The following is a 14,644-nucleotide window of genomic DNA, read 5'->3' as shown; positions in this document are numbered from 1 at the left end:
CGGCAGCTCACCACCTTCTCGAGGGAAATTAGGGATGGGCAATAAATGCTGGCCTTGCCAGTGACGCCCACATCCCATGAGTGAATAAAAAAAAATGCTAGCAATGTTTACATTCGTTGAAAAGCCTACATTGAAACAACCAACCTTTTTCTGTGGGTCTCTTTTTGGGTCAATTTCTTTCCGTTTACATCTCCTGCTGTTTCTTTTCCCTCTCAGATCTATTTTTTTTGTGTATACGTATGACTCTCTGGTTGATTTCTACATGTCTTTCTCCATTTCAGTTGTTTTTGTGAGCATATGTCGTTCTATTTCTCTCTCACTTTGCACCTCTTTGTACACATTCTTCCTAAATTACTATTTCTTTCTGCATGTGCATCTCGGTTTCCATTTCCTTCTAAGCACATTGTACAATTAGTGCACCTGGCTTTAGGTTTAAACCAAGTCTCCCCTCTCCAGCCTGGGAATTAATATTTTTAAAACTGCTGTTTATTTGAACACCACCAATTAACTAAAGATAAGAAGGAAAAAAGTTGTTACAAACTCAGCTAGATATTCCTCTTTCCCCTTTCTCAAGTGATACATCACAATTGCTTTCCTCCTACAGGTGTGCGGGTCTATTTGCAGTAACACAATAAAAATACTGCGGTCAGCAAACCATAGGCTGAAAGCACATCACTTAAGATGACAAAAATGAGTCAAGGTCATTCAGTTCATTCAATTCACCCCACTGTCAAGGCCTGAACAAGTTATTTTATCCAGCTCCAAGTCCATGTTGTTCTAGCCCAGTGCTATTCAATATGTTAGCCACTAGTCCACATGTGGCTAATTGATGAACTAGATGCAGCTAATTACAACTCTGATTAGTAAATAAAAATTGTGCAATACTGTTGTTGGACATATTGGGGGTTAAAATGGATAACCCCCGAAAATTGGTCCTGGGATCGCAGTACCAGTTGGTTGTAATACAGGCAGCACGTAACATTCATGCTGCCTGATGATTTAAATGATTGCTGCGTGCAGCCAGCACTACCTGCACTGTTGATTGGCTGCACGCATCAGCAGGGGGCCCCGATATCGGGAGTGGCTCATGCTTCTTAAAGGCAGCCTGCACCTCTTAAAGGGGAGGTGCATTGTGGCTGCAGGAAGTGATGTGAGAAGCGATTCCTGGGCTCTGATAGTCTGCGAGAGAGCGTGCACCAAGGTTCTCTGATGATGCACTAGAGGTCTTGGTGCAAGAGGTGGACAAAAGGAGGGGCAGCCTTTATCTGCAGGGGGGCAAGAGGGCCTCCAGACATATGCTTAAAATGCAGTGGAAGGAAGTAGTGGAGGTCAATGCCAGGAGCATAGTGTCAAGAACATGGATGCAGTGCAGGAAGAAGTTCAATGATTTAACACGAGTTGTGAGTTCAAGTTTCAAGAGGCATATCCTACCAACTACACCACTAGCCTCATCCACTGCTCCAAGGACTACACCTCCGTCACCCATCTACCAACAAACTCTTTCAATCAGTACTCAACTCTTCAAATCGGATGCTTCATCTCACCCTCACACATTACCACTGTTGCAAGCCACACACCCACAACTCACAGTTCACACACGCTGACCACTATTTAACTATGACAGCCACATCATCCAAACATTTTGCAGGACACTCACTGACACACTTCCCTCTTTCTTGCAGGAGAAGATGGCACATAACAACAGGCAGCAGGAAAGACCTGGGGGAGGATAGGCACGCCTATACGTTCTAACTTCTATGAAGGAAGACAGTGCTGGCTATCATTGGACAGACCGTCGCAGAGGCCATGGCCACTGGCGGTGCTGGAGGGATTGATGATGAGGGTCTCTGCATGCCTAGTGCTCTTTCTCGCTTCCCACTTCTCCCTCATCAGACAATCTTTTCTGACTCACGTGCTGCAAATGGTGTCAGCACGCACGTCTTACTTTCTCCTCTACCCTCACCACAACTCAATCAGTCTTCCTTTGTCATTTCAATTACCCAAAAACTGGAACCTGCCCAGTCATGAGGAGGCAGAGGAAGACGACAGTGAAGATGAAGACACGCCGTCACTCGATCTTACACTCGCAACTACCAGCTCAGATGCTAACACTGCGCATAGTTTAAAGGCTAGGATAGAGGAGAGATTTGCACATGGTGAGACACCGGGCACAACGAGGCATGATCCAGAAGTTTGCAGATGATAGAAAAATTGGCCGTGCGGTTGATAGTGAGGAAGAAAGCTGCAGGAGGATATCAATGGACTGGTCAGGTGGGCAGAAAAGTGGCAAATGGAATTCAAACCAGAGAAGTGTGAGGTAATGCATTTGGGGAGGACAAACAAGGCAAGGGAGTACACAATAAATGGGAGGATACCGAGAGGTGTGGAGGAACAGAGGTACCTTGGAGTGCATGTCCACAGATCCCTGAAGGTAGCAGGACAGGTAGATAAGGCAGTTAAAGAAGGCATACGAGATACTTTCCTTTACTAGCCGAGGCACAGAACATAAGAGCAGGGAGGTTATGCTGGAACTGTACAAAACACAAGTTAGGTCACAGCTAAAGTATGGCGTACAGTTCTGGTCACCACATTACAGGAACGATGGGATTGCACTAGAGAGGGTACAGAGGAGATTTACGAGGATGTTGCCAGGACTGAAGAATTTTAGCTACGAGGAAAGATTGGATAGGCTGGGGTCGTTTTCTTTGGAACAGAGGAGGCTGAGGGGAGATTTAATTGAGGTGTATAAAATTAAGAGGGGCCTAGATAGAGTGGATAGGAAGGACCTATTTCCCATAGCAGAGAGGTCAATAACCAGGGGGCATAGATTTAAAGTGATTGGTAGAAGGATTAGAGGGGAGTTGAGGAGAACTTTTTTCACCCAGATGGTGGTGGGGGTCTGGAGCTCACTGCCTGAAAAGGTGGTAGAGGCAGAAACCCTCATTGCATTTAAAAAGGTATTTGGATGGGCCCTCCAGGCCCAGGGCTGTTCGAGGTCGTCCTCCAAAGCCACTGCACACTCCTCAATTGAAGGTCAGCAGCCTTCCACCACCGATGCTTCAGCCACTGGGGTGCACCTCGAAGGAGCACTGGGAAAGGTAAAGGCACATGAACAACAGGCAGTAAGGGAATGTACATGGGTGAATAGTATCAGTTTGTTTGAATCATTTCATGTGTAAATCTATAAATGTGATTTTGAATTTGCCTTTGATTGTGGTTTTCATTTCAGAGATGAGCTGAGGGAGGAAGCATTGTGTAATGATAAGGAGGGTGATTTGATGGTTATGTGGGAGAGGAAAGGGAAGGAGTATGGGACTGTTGGCGAATGAGGGGGTGTTGTTAAGTTTACTGGTATCGCTCATTAATAATCTGATCACGCAGAGCCCTGGCAGACTGGACCTGTCTACCTTGTAGTCTCCCCGCCTCTTCCTGCTGCACTTCCTCCTCTGCCTCTTCCTCAGGTTCACACCTGAAAGGCGGTGGCAAGGGCTGTTCCCTCATAATGGCGAGGTTGTGCAGCATGCAACGACAAATCTTGATACCTGCTCAGCTGAGTACTGCAGGGCTCCTCCAGAGCGGTACAGGCAGTGGAAGTGTTGCTTGAGGATGCCTATGGTGTGCTCTATGATGTTCCGTTTGGCAGCATGGCTCTCATTGAAAGCCTGCTGTGCACGTGAGCGCGCGTTCTGGACCGGAGTCATGAGCCATTTCATGAGGGGATAATCCTTGTTGCCCAGTGGCCAACCTTTGACTTGCCGTGCTGGTTGAAATACAGTTGGGACAGAGGACTGCCGCAGAATGAACGAATCACGACTGCTGCCAGGATAGCAGGCATTGACCTGCATGATGCACTACCTTTGGTGGCACACCAGCTGCACATTGAGGGAGTGGAATCCCTTTCTGTTCATGAATATGGCCGAGTTCAGATGTGGAGCACGCATTGCGATACGTGTGCAGTCAATGACACCCTGCACCATGGGGAAGCCTGCAATGCAAGCAACCCTCGTGCTCACTCCTGCTGCTTGTCTTTGGCAAGAGGGAATGAGATGAATCTGTTTCGGAGTGTGTACAGAGTCTCAGTGACCTCCCTTATACAGCAGTGCACTGCAAACTACGAGATGTTGCTTATATCTCCAGCAGCAGCCTGAAAGGATCCAGAGCCGTAAAAATTAAGCGCCATGGTTACCTTGACAGCCACAGGCAATGCTGTCCTTGCCCTGCTCTGAGGCTGCAGTTGTGGCTGCAGCAGTTGACAAATCTCAGTCACGACCTCTTTCGTGAACCGCACCCGTCTGATGCACTGGTCGTCGCTGAAGTTGAAGTAAGAGAATTGGTCCCTGAAGACCCTCCTTGGATATGGCCTCCTGCTGAGTGGCCTGCGCCTGCTCTTCCTCCCCCTTCTAGCAGCTTGTCCTGCTCTGTGTAGCCTCTCTGCATTCTCCCAGTCATGTTCAATTCCCAGAGGAAACACAAGCAGGCCACCTATGTCTAGATGCAACTTTTTCCAGCACACGATTTTAAATGCCACTAACAGTACTGCAAGACCAGCCAGACCACTATCTTATAGAATATTGCAACTTTTTCCAAGTATAGGAAACTTCCAGAAACACGTACAATTGTACCAGCAGCCGGAATAAATAATCTAGCAACAGACCTATAAAACAGACCTATAACTCCTGCATGATCCCTTTAAGTAGCACTGGCGGAGGGGGTCCTTCATGCCGTTTCAGTCCTGTTTCGTTGTGCGAGGTTAAGACAGTGCGTTGGCTGGAGTGGGGAGCTCCCAAATGCCGCTGGCTGCTTCAAATTAGCGATGTCCGCTGATTCATATCATAATCTCCCCACTCTACATGCTGCCGGCGTTCGTTAGGTGCACGCGCGCAAACCCCTTTACCAAGATGGCATCCTGTGCACGTCACATCGGAAGTGTGTGCGCGCACCTCGGACACCATTGTCAGGGCTTAGGTGTCCACGTAGCGCCTACAAAACGGACACCGCAAGTGTCAATTTTGCCCCAGTGTTCTCAATATTCATTTACACGTGTATGCATGTGTACTTTAATCTTTTTATGTGTTTGTTGGTAAAATGGTGAGACGAAAAGCAGAGTATGTGAGTGTTTTTTGATCGTTGCGAGTGCTTTACTTCTCTTCTTACGGAATGCTGGTAGACGTTTGTTAAGCAAATATACACGTGAAGTACATTAACTTATACTGCGTGAGTGTATGTAAGGCATTTTCTACCAAAATTTGTGCTTGTGGCTGAAAAAGACCAGGAAAGATAAGTATTAAATTATTTTTGTGGGGCTACGAGGAGCAGGAGCACTTCTCCAGCCCCCACAAAAATAAACTGGGCCACTACCACCCCCCCCACCAGGCTCCCATCCTCTGCGATCCTACACACCCCTCCCCCCCGACTTACCTTGCTGCCAGCTTGACAGCCACCAGGCTGCCCAATATTAGGCAGGCCCAATTCCGGCGAGCTGCATCAGGACACCCGTTTGGTGCCAGCGGATCACCAGTTCCATTTAAATTAGTCCAGGGCCTCAAAATGGCTCCGGCCACTTTGGCCCTGGAATAGGGGGTTGCCAGCGTGCACCACTGGTCAGCCGCCCAAAAGTTAAAATCGGCAGATTTATTAGAATGGTATCAGGGATGAAGGACTTCAGTTATGTGAAGAGACTGGAGAAGCTGGGATTGTTCTCCTTAGAACAGAGAAGGTTAAGAGGAGATTTGATAGAGGTGCTTGAAATTATGAAGGGTTTTGACAGAATAGATAGGGAGAAACTGTTGCCACTGGCAGGAGGGTCAGTAACCAGAGGACACAGATTTAAGGTAATTGGCAAAAGAACCAGAGGGGAGTTGAGAATTTTTTTTATGTAACGAGTTGTTACGATCTGGAATGCACTGCCTGAAAAGGGTGGTGGAAGCAGATTCCATAGTAACTTTCAAAAGGGAATTGGATAAATACTTGAAATGGAAAAATTTGCAGGGTTATGGGAAAAGGGCAGGGGAGTGGGACTTTAAAAGAGCCATGGGCTGAATCACCTCCTTCTGTGCTGTAAGATTCTATGATTTTATGACCCCAATGTGTGAAGTTTTATCACAGATAAACTGCGTTTTTGGACTGCCATTAAATGTTAAGGTTCAAAAGCAGCAGCTCATGTCCTGGTATAGGATTGGCTTACGTGCTCGTATCTCTTCTGGCGCTGGTATCTTTTCAACAGCCTGGTGCACCAAATAAGTAAAAGTCCAGATATGATGAGGATTTTAAAGTAGAACTGAATTTGCAACTGTTGTACCAACCACCAAAATAAAAGAGTATTAAAGAATATCATGAAGTAGATAAATGTAGTGTGGGACTCAACAAAACAAACCAGAACATTTTCGTTCAATTGTTCATTAGCTGATCCCAGCTAAGGTGGTGATAGGCTTATTTAACTTTGGAATCCTAATAACAACACTGTCAGGATATCAAACTTCTAATCAGTACGTTGTAAGAAAGAACCCTTTATTGCCACTGTCAGAATTAAAAACACAATTATGAATGACTGGGAATGAGCAATAAGGGTGAAATTTAATTAGCAGATTCTGAACCTGAAGTAGTTTCAAGATATGACTGGGAATGAGCAATAAGGGTGAAATTTAATTGGCAGATTCTGAACCTGAAGTAGTTTCAAGATGTGACTGGGAATGAGCAATAAGGGTGAAATTTAATTGGCAGATTCTGAACCTGAAGTAGTTTCAAGATGTGACTGGGAATGAGCAATAAGGGTGAAATTTAATTGGCAGATTGAATATGAGGTAGTTTTAAGATGTCACCAGAACTCATTTTATTTTACAGCTTTGTACTCTTTGCATCATTTCTAATTTCACACAATGTTGCCTCAATAAAATGACAGTTGAGAGTAGAGCTGAGCCAAGACTGATTGTAGACTAAGAACTCACTGTAATATCACTGCAGAATAATACTGAGAAGAATAATTCACAGGAGAGTACAATAATGGAATTATTTTGTAGGTCCAAAGCAAAATTTTTTTTTGGGGGGGTGGGGTGGTGGTGGGTGAAATTTTTCTTCAGTGTTAGCGCAAAATGGGCAAAAGCAAATAAGCCCCAATTTCTCCAGTTAAACACTCGGAAGCCCGAAGGCCTCATCTTCCGTTCCCACCACAACCATTTTATGCTAATCATCGATTCCATTCTTTCCCTGGCCACAGTCTCAGGCTGAACCAGACTGTTCACAACCTACGAGCCCAAACCGAGCTACCAACTCATATGCTCGCCATTACTAAAAACCGCCTACTTCCACTTCTGTAACATCGTCCACTCCGCCCCAGAGCAGACCATCTGCTGCTAAAACTCTCATCCATACTTTGTCACCTCCAGACTTGATTATTGCATTGCTCTTTTGGCCAGCCTCCCATCCTCCACCCTCTATAAACTTTAGCTCATCCAAAATTCTACTGCCCTTATTCTACCCCGCACCAAGTCCTGCTCACCTATCACCCCTTCCTTTCCCCCACCATCGGTGACCATGCTTTCAGCCACCTGGGTCCCATGCATGGGAATTCCCTCTCTAAATCACTCTGCTTCTCCACCTCCCTCCTTAAAACTTACCTTTTTGACCACGCTTTTGGTCAACCCTCCTAATGCTTCCTCCTTTGGCTCAGCATCCCATTTATTTATGATTACGCCTCTGTGAAGTGCCTTGGGAAGTTTTTCTACATTAAAGACGCAATATAAATGCAAACTGTTGTTATTGTTTCCAGCTTTTTCTGGTTTTGGTTGAGATTTCCACATCTGCAGTTATTGTTTGTTTTGCTCTTTGCAAGGCACTTTCTGATGGTTAATTACAAAAGAGTTCACCTAGCCTTCATAATGTCAGAAAAAGATGCGAGATCTGGATTGGTAAATCACAACTGTAACAGGTTGGAAATGCTCCCTCTTGTTATGGGGTGACACTGCTGAGACAACAACAAAATCATGGTACTGTATTCAAAACATAACCTAAAGATTCTAGGAAGGTCTTTAATACTAACAATACAACATTGAACAACAACTTACATCCCTACAGTGCCTTTAATGTCACAAACCATCCCAAGTGCTACATAGAGTCAAACCAAAACAGCAGCTGCAGAGGAAGGTGCCCAAAAGTGCGCTCAAAGTGTAAAAACGTTTCTCCTACTCTCTGTCCTAAATCTCTTAGCTTGAAAGCTATTTTCTATGTAATGAGAAGTAATGTTCCTTAAATCACACACACACTCTACATTTGGCTCCATTCCAACTCACTTTAGGTCGAAGTAAAATGTTATTTTCTACTCTTTTTAAAAAAGGGTAGCGTACCCTCAGGTCACCAATGTCTGGGGTGCGTCAAGGTCAACCTGGATCAATGTCATTTTTAGTTCAGTTGCCCAATTACTCGTTATTTGCAAACTGCATTCTATAACAAATGAATAACAGGAAACAAGACAACCATTTTGGCAACTCAAATCAGCGTTACTAGCTGACAGGAATTGTGAAGAATTAAACAAAATGGCTGCGCAGATGCAAGTTAGTCACTAAATTTCAGTGTCCTGACACTAAAAACTGCTGTCATGGTTCATGACGTCATCAGAACCCTGGATTTAAAATTACACTGCTAGTCATCTAAAGTCTTTTACCACATACGTATTATATCTAAACACAAATTCTCTCATTGTTAACTGGGATTGTTCATCAGGTTCATGTACTTTAGAGCTCCTACTACAAAGGATACAACCACTGGCTGGAAATGGCAGTCAGCTGTGAAACCATTCAATGCATTTCTGTCTCACTCCATTTTGGTTAAGGCTGCAGCAGGTGGAATTTGATCAGTGCAATTGATTATATGCTGCCGTGCAAGATTGCTATAACAAATTACTTCCACACTAGACCAGTGCAGCAGATTATTAATTAGAAAATGTAACCAAGAAAACCAATGCCCAAAACAATGAAATACTGTACAGCACCAAAGGGTTCTTCCAAAGCAGGTGGTCAGCTTCTAGTCCTGTTTGGTATGTCCTACCATATCAAGTGCTTTAAGGCTAATCATTATCATCCATCAACTACACAGAACGGAACTGGCTCCTGGAATGGCACATCCCATGGTCACTTACCCATTAATGGTAGAACAGCACAGGGGGAGGGGTGGAGAATAAACTATATTCACCTAAATTCTCCCATAACATCTAAACACTATAAAAGAGAGATATCTGCATACTTACCAGTGTCTCTCAAAAACCCTTTATTAGTAGTTCTCCTATTTTAAGAATGGTGATAAGAGGGAGTAAAGGAGCAGACATTTTGTGTAGGACTCTGCTGGATATCAAGGTCCACTCCAGCAGCATAATGAATGGGAAAAATAGGTTGTGGATGCACATTTATACAGATTTTTTAAAAAATATAACTATGGACTGCTGTACGTCTAATATCACTCATGAAAGTTCCAAGAACCATTCCAAGGTTCATTAACATACTGTAAAATCTATACACCACCACAAACCCAAACCAGACATAGAAACTACAACACGGAAACAGGCTGCTCAGCCCAACCAGTCCTAATATCATGTGCCTGCCCTGTTCCCATTAGCTATGTATCCAACCAAGTCTTAAATGTTGAAATGGCCTCTGCTTCAATCACCAACCCTGGCAGTGCATTTCCTAGCCTCACAACCTTCTGCGTAAAAAAAAACTACTCTTCTTTCAAGGCCTTGGAGAGGGTACAGAGGAGGTTTACCAGGATGATACCAGGAATGAGGGACTTCAGTTATGTGGAGAGATTGGAGAAGCTGGGATTGTTATCCTTGGAGCAGAGAAGGTTAAGGGGAGACCTAATAGAGGTATTCAAAAATAATGAGGGGTTTTGATAGGGAGAAACTGTTTCTTCTGGCAAGTGGATCGGTAACCAGAGGTCATTGATTTAAAATAAGTGGCAAAAGAACTAGAGGGAAAATAAGAAGAAATTTTTTCTAAAGGGAAAATATTTTCACACAGATGGATGTTAAGATCTGGAACGCAATACTTGAACGGGTGGTGGAAACAGATTGCATAGGAACTGTCAAAAGGCAACTGGACATGTAACTTGAAGAGGACTTATTTGCAGGTTAATGGGAAAAAAAACTGGGGCGTGGGACTAAATTGGACAGCTCTTTCAAAGAGCCGGCACAGGCATGACGGGCCGAATGGCCTCCTTCTGTGCTGTAAGAGTCTATGATACTCGGTCCTAAATCTTTTGCACTTAATTTTATACTATGTCCCCTCATTCTAGGCCCTTCAACCACTGCAACAACAATAATTTGCATTTATATGGCACCTTTAACATAGTAAAACGGCTCAAGGCACTTCGTAGGAGCTTTATCAAACAAAATTTGACACCAAGCCACATAAAGACATATTAGGACAGGTGACCAAAAGCTTGGTGGGGTGAAAGAAATCCGGATGCACAAGAGGCCAGAATTGGAGAAGCACAAAGATCTCAGAGGGTTATAGGGCTGGAGGAGGTCACAGAGATAGGGAGGGATGAGGCGATGCAGGGAATTGAAAACAAGGATGAGAATTTTAAACTTGAGGCGTTGCCGGACCAGAGGCCAATGTAGGTCAGCGAGCACAGGGGTGATGGGAGAAGGGACTTGGTGCGAGTTAGGATACGGACAGCGGAGTTTTGGATGAGCTCAAGTTTACGGAGGGTGGAAGAGGCGGCCGGCCAAGAGAGCATTGGAAGAGTCAAGTCTAGAGGTGACGAAGGCATGGATGAGGGTTTCAGCAGCAGTCTCTTTCTAACTTGTCCCATTCCTTCGTAATTTTAAACATCTTTACCACATCACCCCATAAGTTCCTTTGTTCTAATAAAAATGACCCCAATTTTTCATGTCTTTCTTCGTATTTGCATTTCCTCATAATTTCAGGATCCCGGTAAATCTGTGCTGTACCCTCTCTATTGTCTCAATATTCTTTCTAGTGTGAAGCCCAAAACTGCACACAGTACTTCAACTGAGTTCTTAGTAAGACTTTATATAAATTCACCATTATTTCTTGACCTTTATATTTTACACCTCTTGCCATAAAACCCAATCGATTGGCCTTATCTATTCGAGCTGCTGCTTTTAGGGTCTTGTGAGCCTGAGCCCCCAAATCCTCTGCTCTTCCACATCTCCCAACCTTCCCCCAAGTATTTTTTAAATCAAACTGTACCATCTCACACTTAGACATTGAATTCCATTTACCACTTTTTTGCCCATTCTACCATCTTATCAATATCCCCTTGCAGCTTCCTTATTTACTATGCCTCCTATTTCAATAACGTCTGCAAATTTCAACACCACTCTGTCTAGCCCTATGTCCAAATCACTGATATACACAGTAAACAGAAGCGATCCCAAAACAGAACCCTGTGGGGTATTGCTATCCACTTCCGACCATAGGGAAACTGCCCTTAACTCCGACTCTCTGTTTCCTCTCTCTAAGCAGTTTTTAATCCAGACCACAGCCCTCCTCCCGATTCCATATCCCTTAATCTTTCCCTTTGAGTCCCATTAAAGTCTTCTGAAAGGCCCTGGATGTTACCCAGACTATGGTAACTGATGAGAAAGAGAATCAATTATCTTCTGACAAGAAGCACAATGGCTCCTTTCAGAGCTGAAGGCTGTTGCCTCTCGTTTTTTTCTTCACCCCAGAAGGACCTCAGGGTACTTTAAGCGGAGCAGCTGTGGGTTGCTCCACCTTATAAAGGGCAGATTGGGACCTTAGAGACACCAGCAGCCTGTTCCCACCATATAAATAATTCAATTTTTGCAATTTGGGAAGAGGTCTTTGCTGCCACTAGAATTCCACAGGGGGCAGTTTTGGGGCCGCAGTTGTTTATAATTTTTATAATTGTTAATTTAAGAGGATGGAATATTGTCCAGATGCCCAAGTTTGTAGAAACACCAAACCAGGTGCAGTTAACAAACGTGCAATAATCCAAAAGGATCTGGACAGGCTGGGTCAATGGGCAGAGAGGTGGCAAATGTAATTCAACACAGATAAGTGTGAGGTGATGAGATTACGTAGAAGCAGGAATGTGGCGTGTACGTTACATGGTAATGTACTTGAAATAACAAAGCAGGACAGCAGTCTCGGTTTTAATAACCTTATCCACAAAAACACTATCAGTTCAGTGTTTGGAAATCGTTAACAAAGCAAATAAAATGTTGGGATGTATAGCTTGGGGTGTGAATTATAAACTAAAGTTGGTGAGACCACATGTGAGATACCGGGGTTGATATTAACCCATACCCCACGATGGGCAGAAGGTCGGGGGCGGGGGGTGGGCTAAAAATTAAAACTCGCTGTGTACGTGCCTGCCACCATTTTTATGGTGATGGGTTGTGTGCCGTAAGTGTGCCCTGCTCTCGAGAGGAGAGACACTTCATCATAATATTTAAATCAGGCTCCCACAGTATAGTTGGGAGCCTGATTTAAATTTAATGCTGGCCGGCCGGGTTTCCCAGGGCTTGGGAGACCCAGCAGCTAAATGGAGACGGGAGCTGCCGGATCATAGAATTATAAAAAGGTTACAGCACGGAAGGAGGCCATTCGGCCTATCATGTCAGCTAGTCCCACTCTCCCACCCTACCTCCGTAGCCCTGCAAATTTTTCCCTTTCAAGTACTTATCCAGTTCCCTTTTGAAGGCCACGATTGAATCTGCCTCCACCACCCCCTCTAGCAGTGCATTCCAGATCCTTACCACTCACTGTGTGAAAAAGCTTTTCCTCATGTCGCCTTTGGTTATTTTGCCAATCACCTTAAATCTATGTCCTCTGGTTCTTGACCCTTCCGCCAATGGGAACAGTTTCTCTCTATTTATTCTGTCTAGACCCTTCATGATTTTAAATGCCTCTATCAAAGCAGGTAAGTGCTTTTTATAACACTGCTTGTGAGCCAGGAGGAGCAGGAGTGCTCCTCTCGACCCCTCAAGCAAACCTTCTGCTGATCACGGCCTCTCCTCGCTGCCGGAATCTGCCGACCCTCCCTCCTAATTTCCAGTCCCCGATATGCCCCGCAATCTTTGCCGACCCCTCCCACTGCCCCCCATGCCTCGCGATCATTCCATTCCTCCCGATTGCCGATCTGACCCCACGCCTTATGCCCCGCGATCTTTACCAATTGCCAGGGACTGGCCCCAACAGTGCCCAGCTGTAGCTTTCTACCGCAGGCTTTCCTGCCCAGCAGCCGGCCAACCTTCAATGCTGGGCAGGGAATGGAATAAAAAAATGATGATGAAGTCCCGCCGTTAAATTCGGCATGTCCTCCGCATGCCCGGGATGTCTGGGTTCCCACCGGCAAACACACTCCCCCGCTCCCTCCTCGCCTCCCCGTAAATATCGGGGCCATTGTGTTCAGTTTTAGCATCTGTATTACAGAAAAGAAGTAGAGTTATTGGAAGGGAGGTCAGAGCAGGGCTATAATGCCAAGGATGGGAGAGGGAGTTCCTTTCACCTCTAATTCCATGATAACAATTTAATATAAAAGCCTGCTTACATCTAAATTAACTATCCCTTTTAGCATGTTAAAAACCAGCATCATGTCTCTTTCACAATCTTCTGCAGTGAAAAATGGTTCAATCCTAAGCCACTTTCTTTAGAACCCGAAAACCTTGCTCTTTTTCTTCAAACCCTCACCAATACAACAATATCCTTTTTAAATCTGTGCTCTTACAGCTATACGTAACATTTAAATATGATCTTACAAATAAAATATACAGGGTTAAAATAACTTGTTTTAATTTAGATAGTGTAAAATCCCTTCTTCACAATTCCCATCTGATCCAAGCACAGATTTTCAACACACAAATTCCAGTCACTCCTTGGTTCAATATATAATCTTGATCCATGCAGAAAATCTCTCCCAATTACTTAGCATTTTTAATTGTTCAGCACACTAATTACTCTTCTTATGGAGCATGTCTATTACCCTTTACAAATTAATAGTTTGTTGAAAATTACATGTGTAAATTAAACGTTTTAATCTAGTTTCAGTTGTGGCAAAAACAATAACTCTTAAGATTAAAATGTATACACTTCATTAGGCCTAATTCAACATTTTACAAAGCATTTTGTTTAAATAGCAAGTGTAGATGATATCGCCCATAACGAGAGATAATTCGATATCTGGTTTGAAGGAGTCAGCATCAGCTTGTTTTGGTTGATAACTCTGAGTCAGAAGGTTGTGAATGTGACAAAAATTAAGCGTTTATGTCTAGGATGCAGCTTAAGTATTGTCTTTTTCTTTGTTACCATACATATGGAGTTAAAAACCAGGTTCTCTCACAGATAATGGCCCAACTTAATATCATACATAACCAGGCTTTATTGTCTGGGTCAGGTATCGATGAAGAAGCCAATTCAATTCAAATACAAGCATCTTGTGGGTTTTGTTTATATATCTGCTTGATTTACAACCCTTTTTGTATTTAAGTGATATGTATTTAAACTTGCTTTGTCCTGGTCATTTTCTGATAAATTTTTCTCAGCCTGTCTTGTAAAACTGGGTACAGTCTGAAGCCATCAAAGAAAGATAGATAGGAAATAAGGTTAACATTTACATTTCAGCTTAGCACATCAAACTCAATGATTTGTTATTTTCTATCAAT

The 14,644-nt window shown here is 44.0% G+C and overlaps 1 protein-coding gene across 3 annotated transcripts in view; it reads right to left on the bottom strand.

The window, feature by feature from the left end:
- Nucleotides 1-14,644, bottom strand: part of znf532 (zinc finger protein 532) — a 154,978-nt gene that overhangs the window by 61,938 nt on the left and 78,396 nt on the right. The gene's annotated exons all lie outside the window — the stretch shown is intronic.

Source organism: Heptranchias perlo, chromosome 1, assembly GCF_035084215.1.
Source record: "Heptranchias perlo isolate sHepPer1 chromosome 1, sHepPer1.hap1, whole genome shotgun sequence".
Classification (NCBI taxonomy): domain Eukaryota; kingdom Metazoa; phylum Chordata; class Chondrichthyes; order Hexanchiformes; family Hexanchidae; genus Heptranchias; species Heptranchias perlo.
This window is presented reverse-complemented; position numbering and strand designations above follow the sequence as displayed.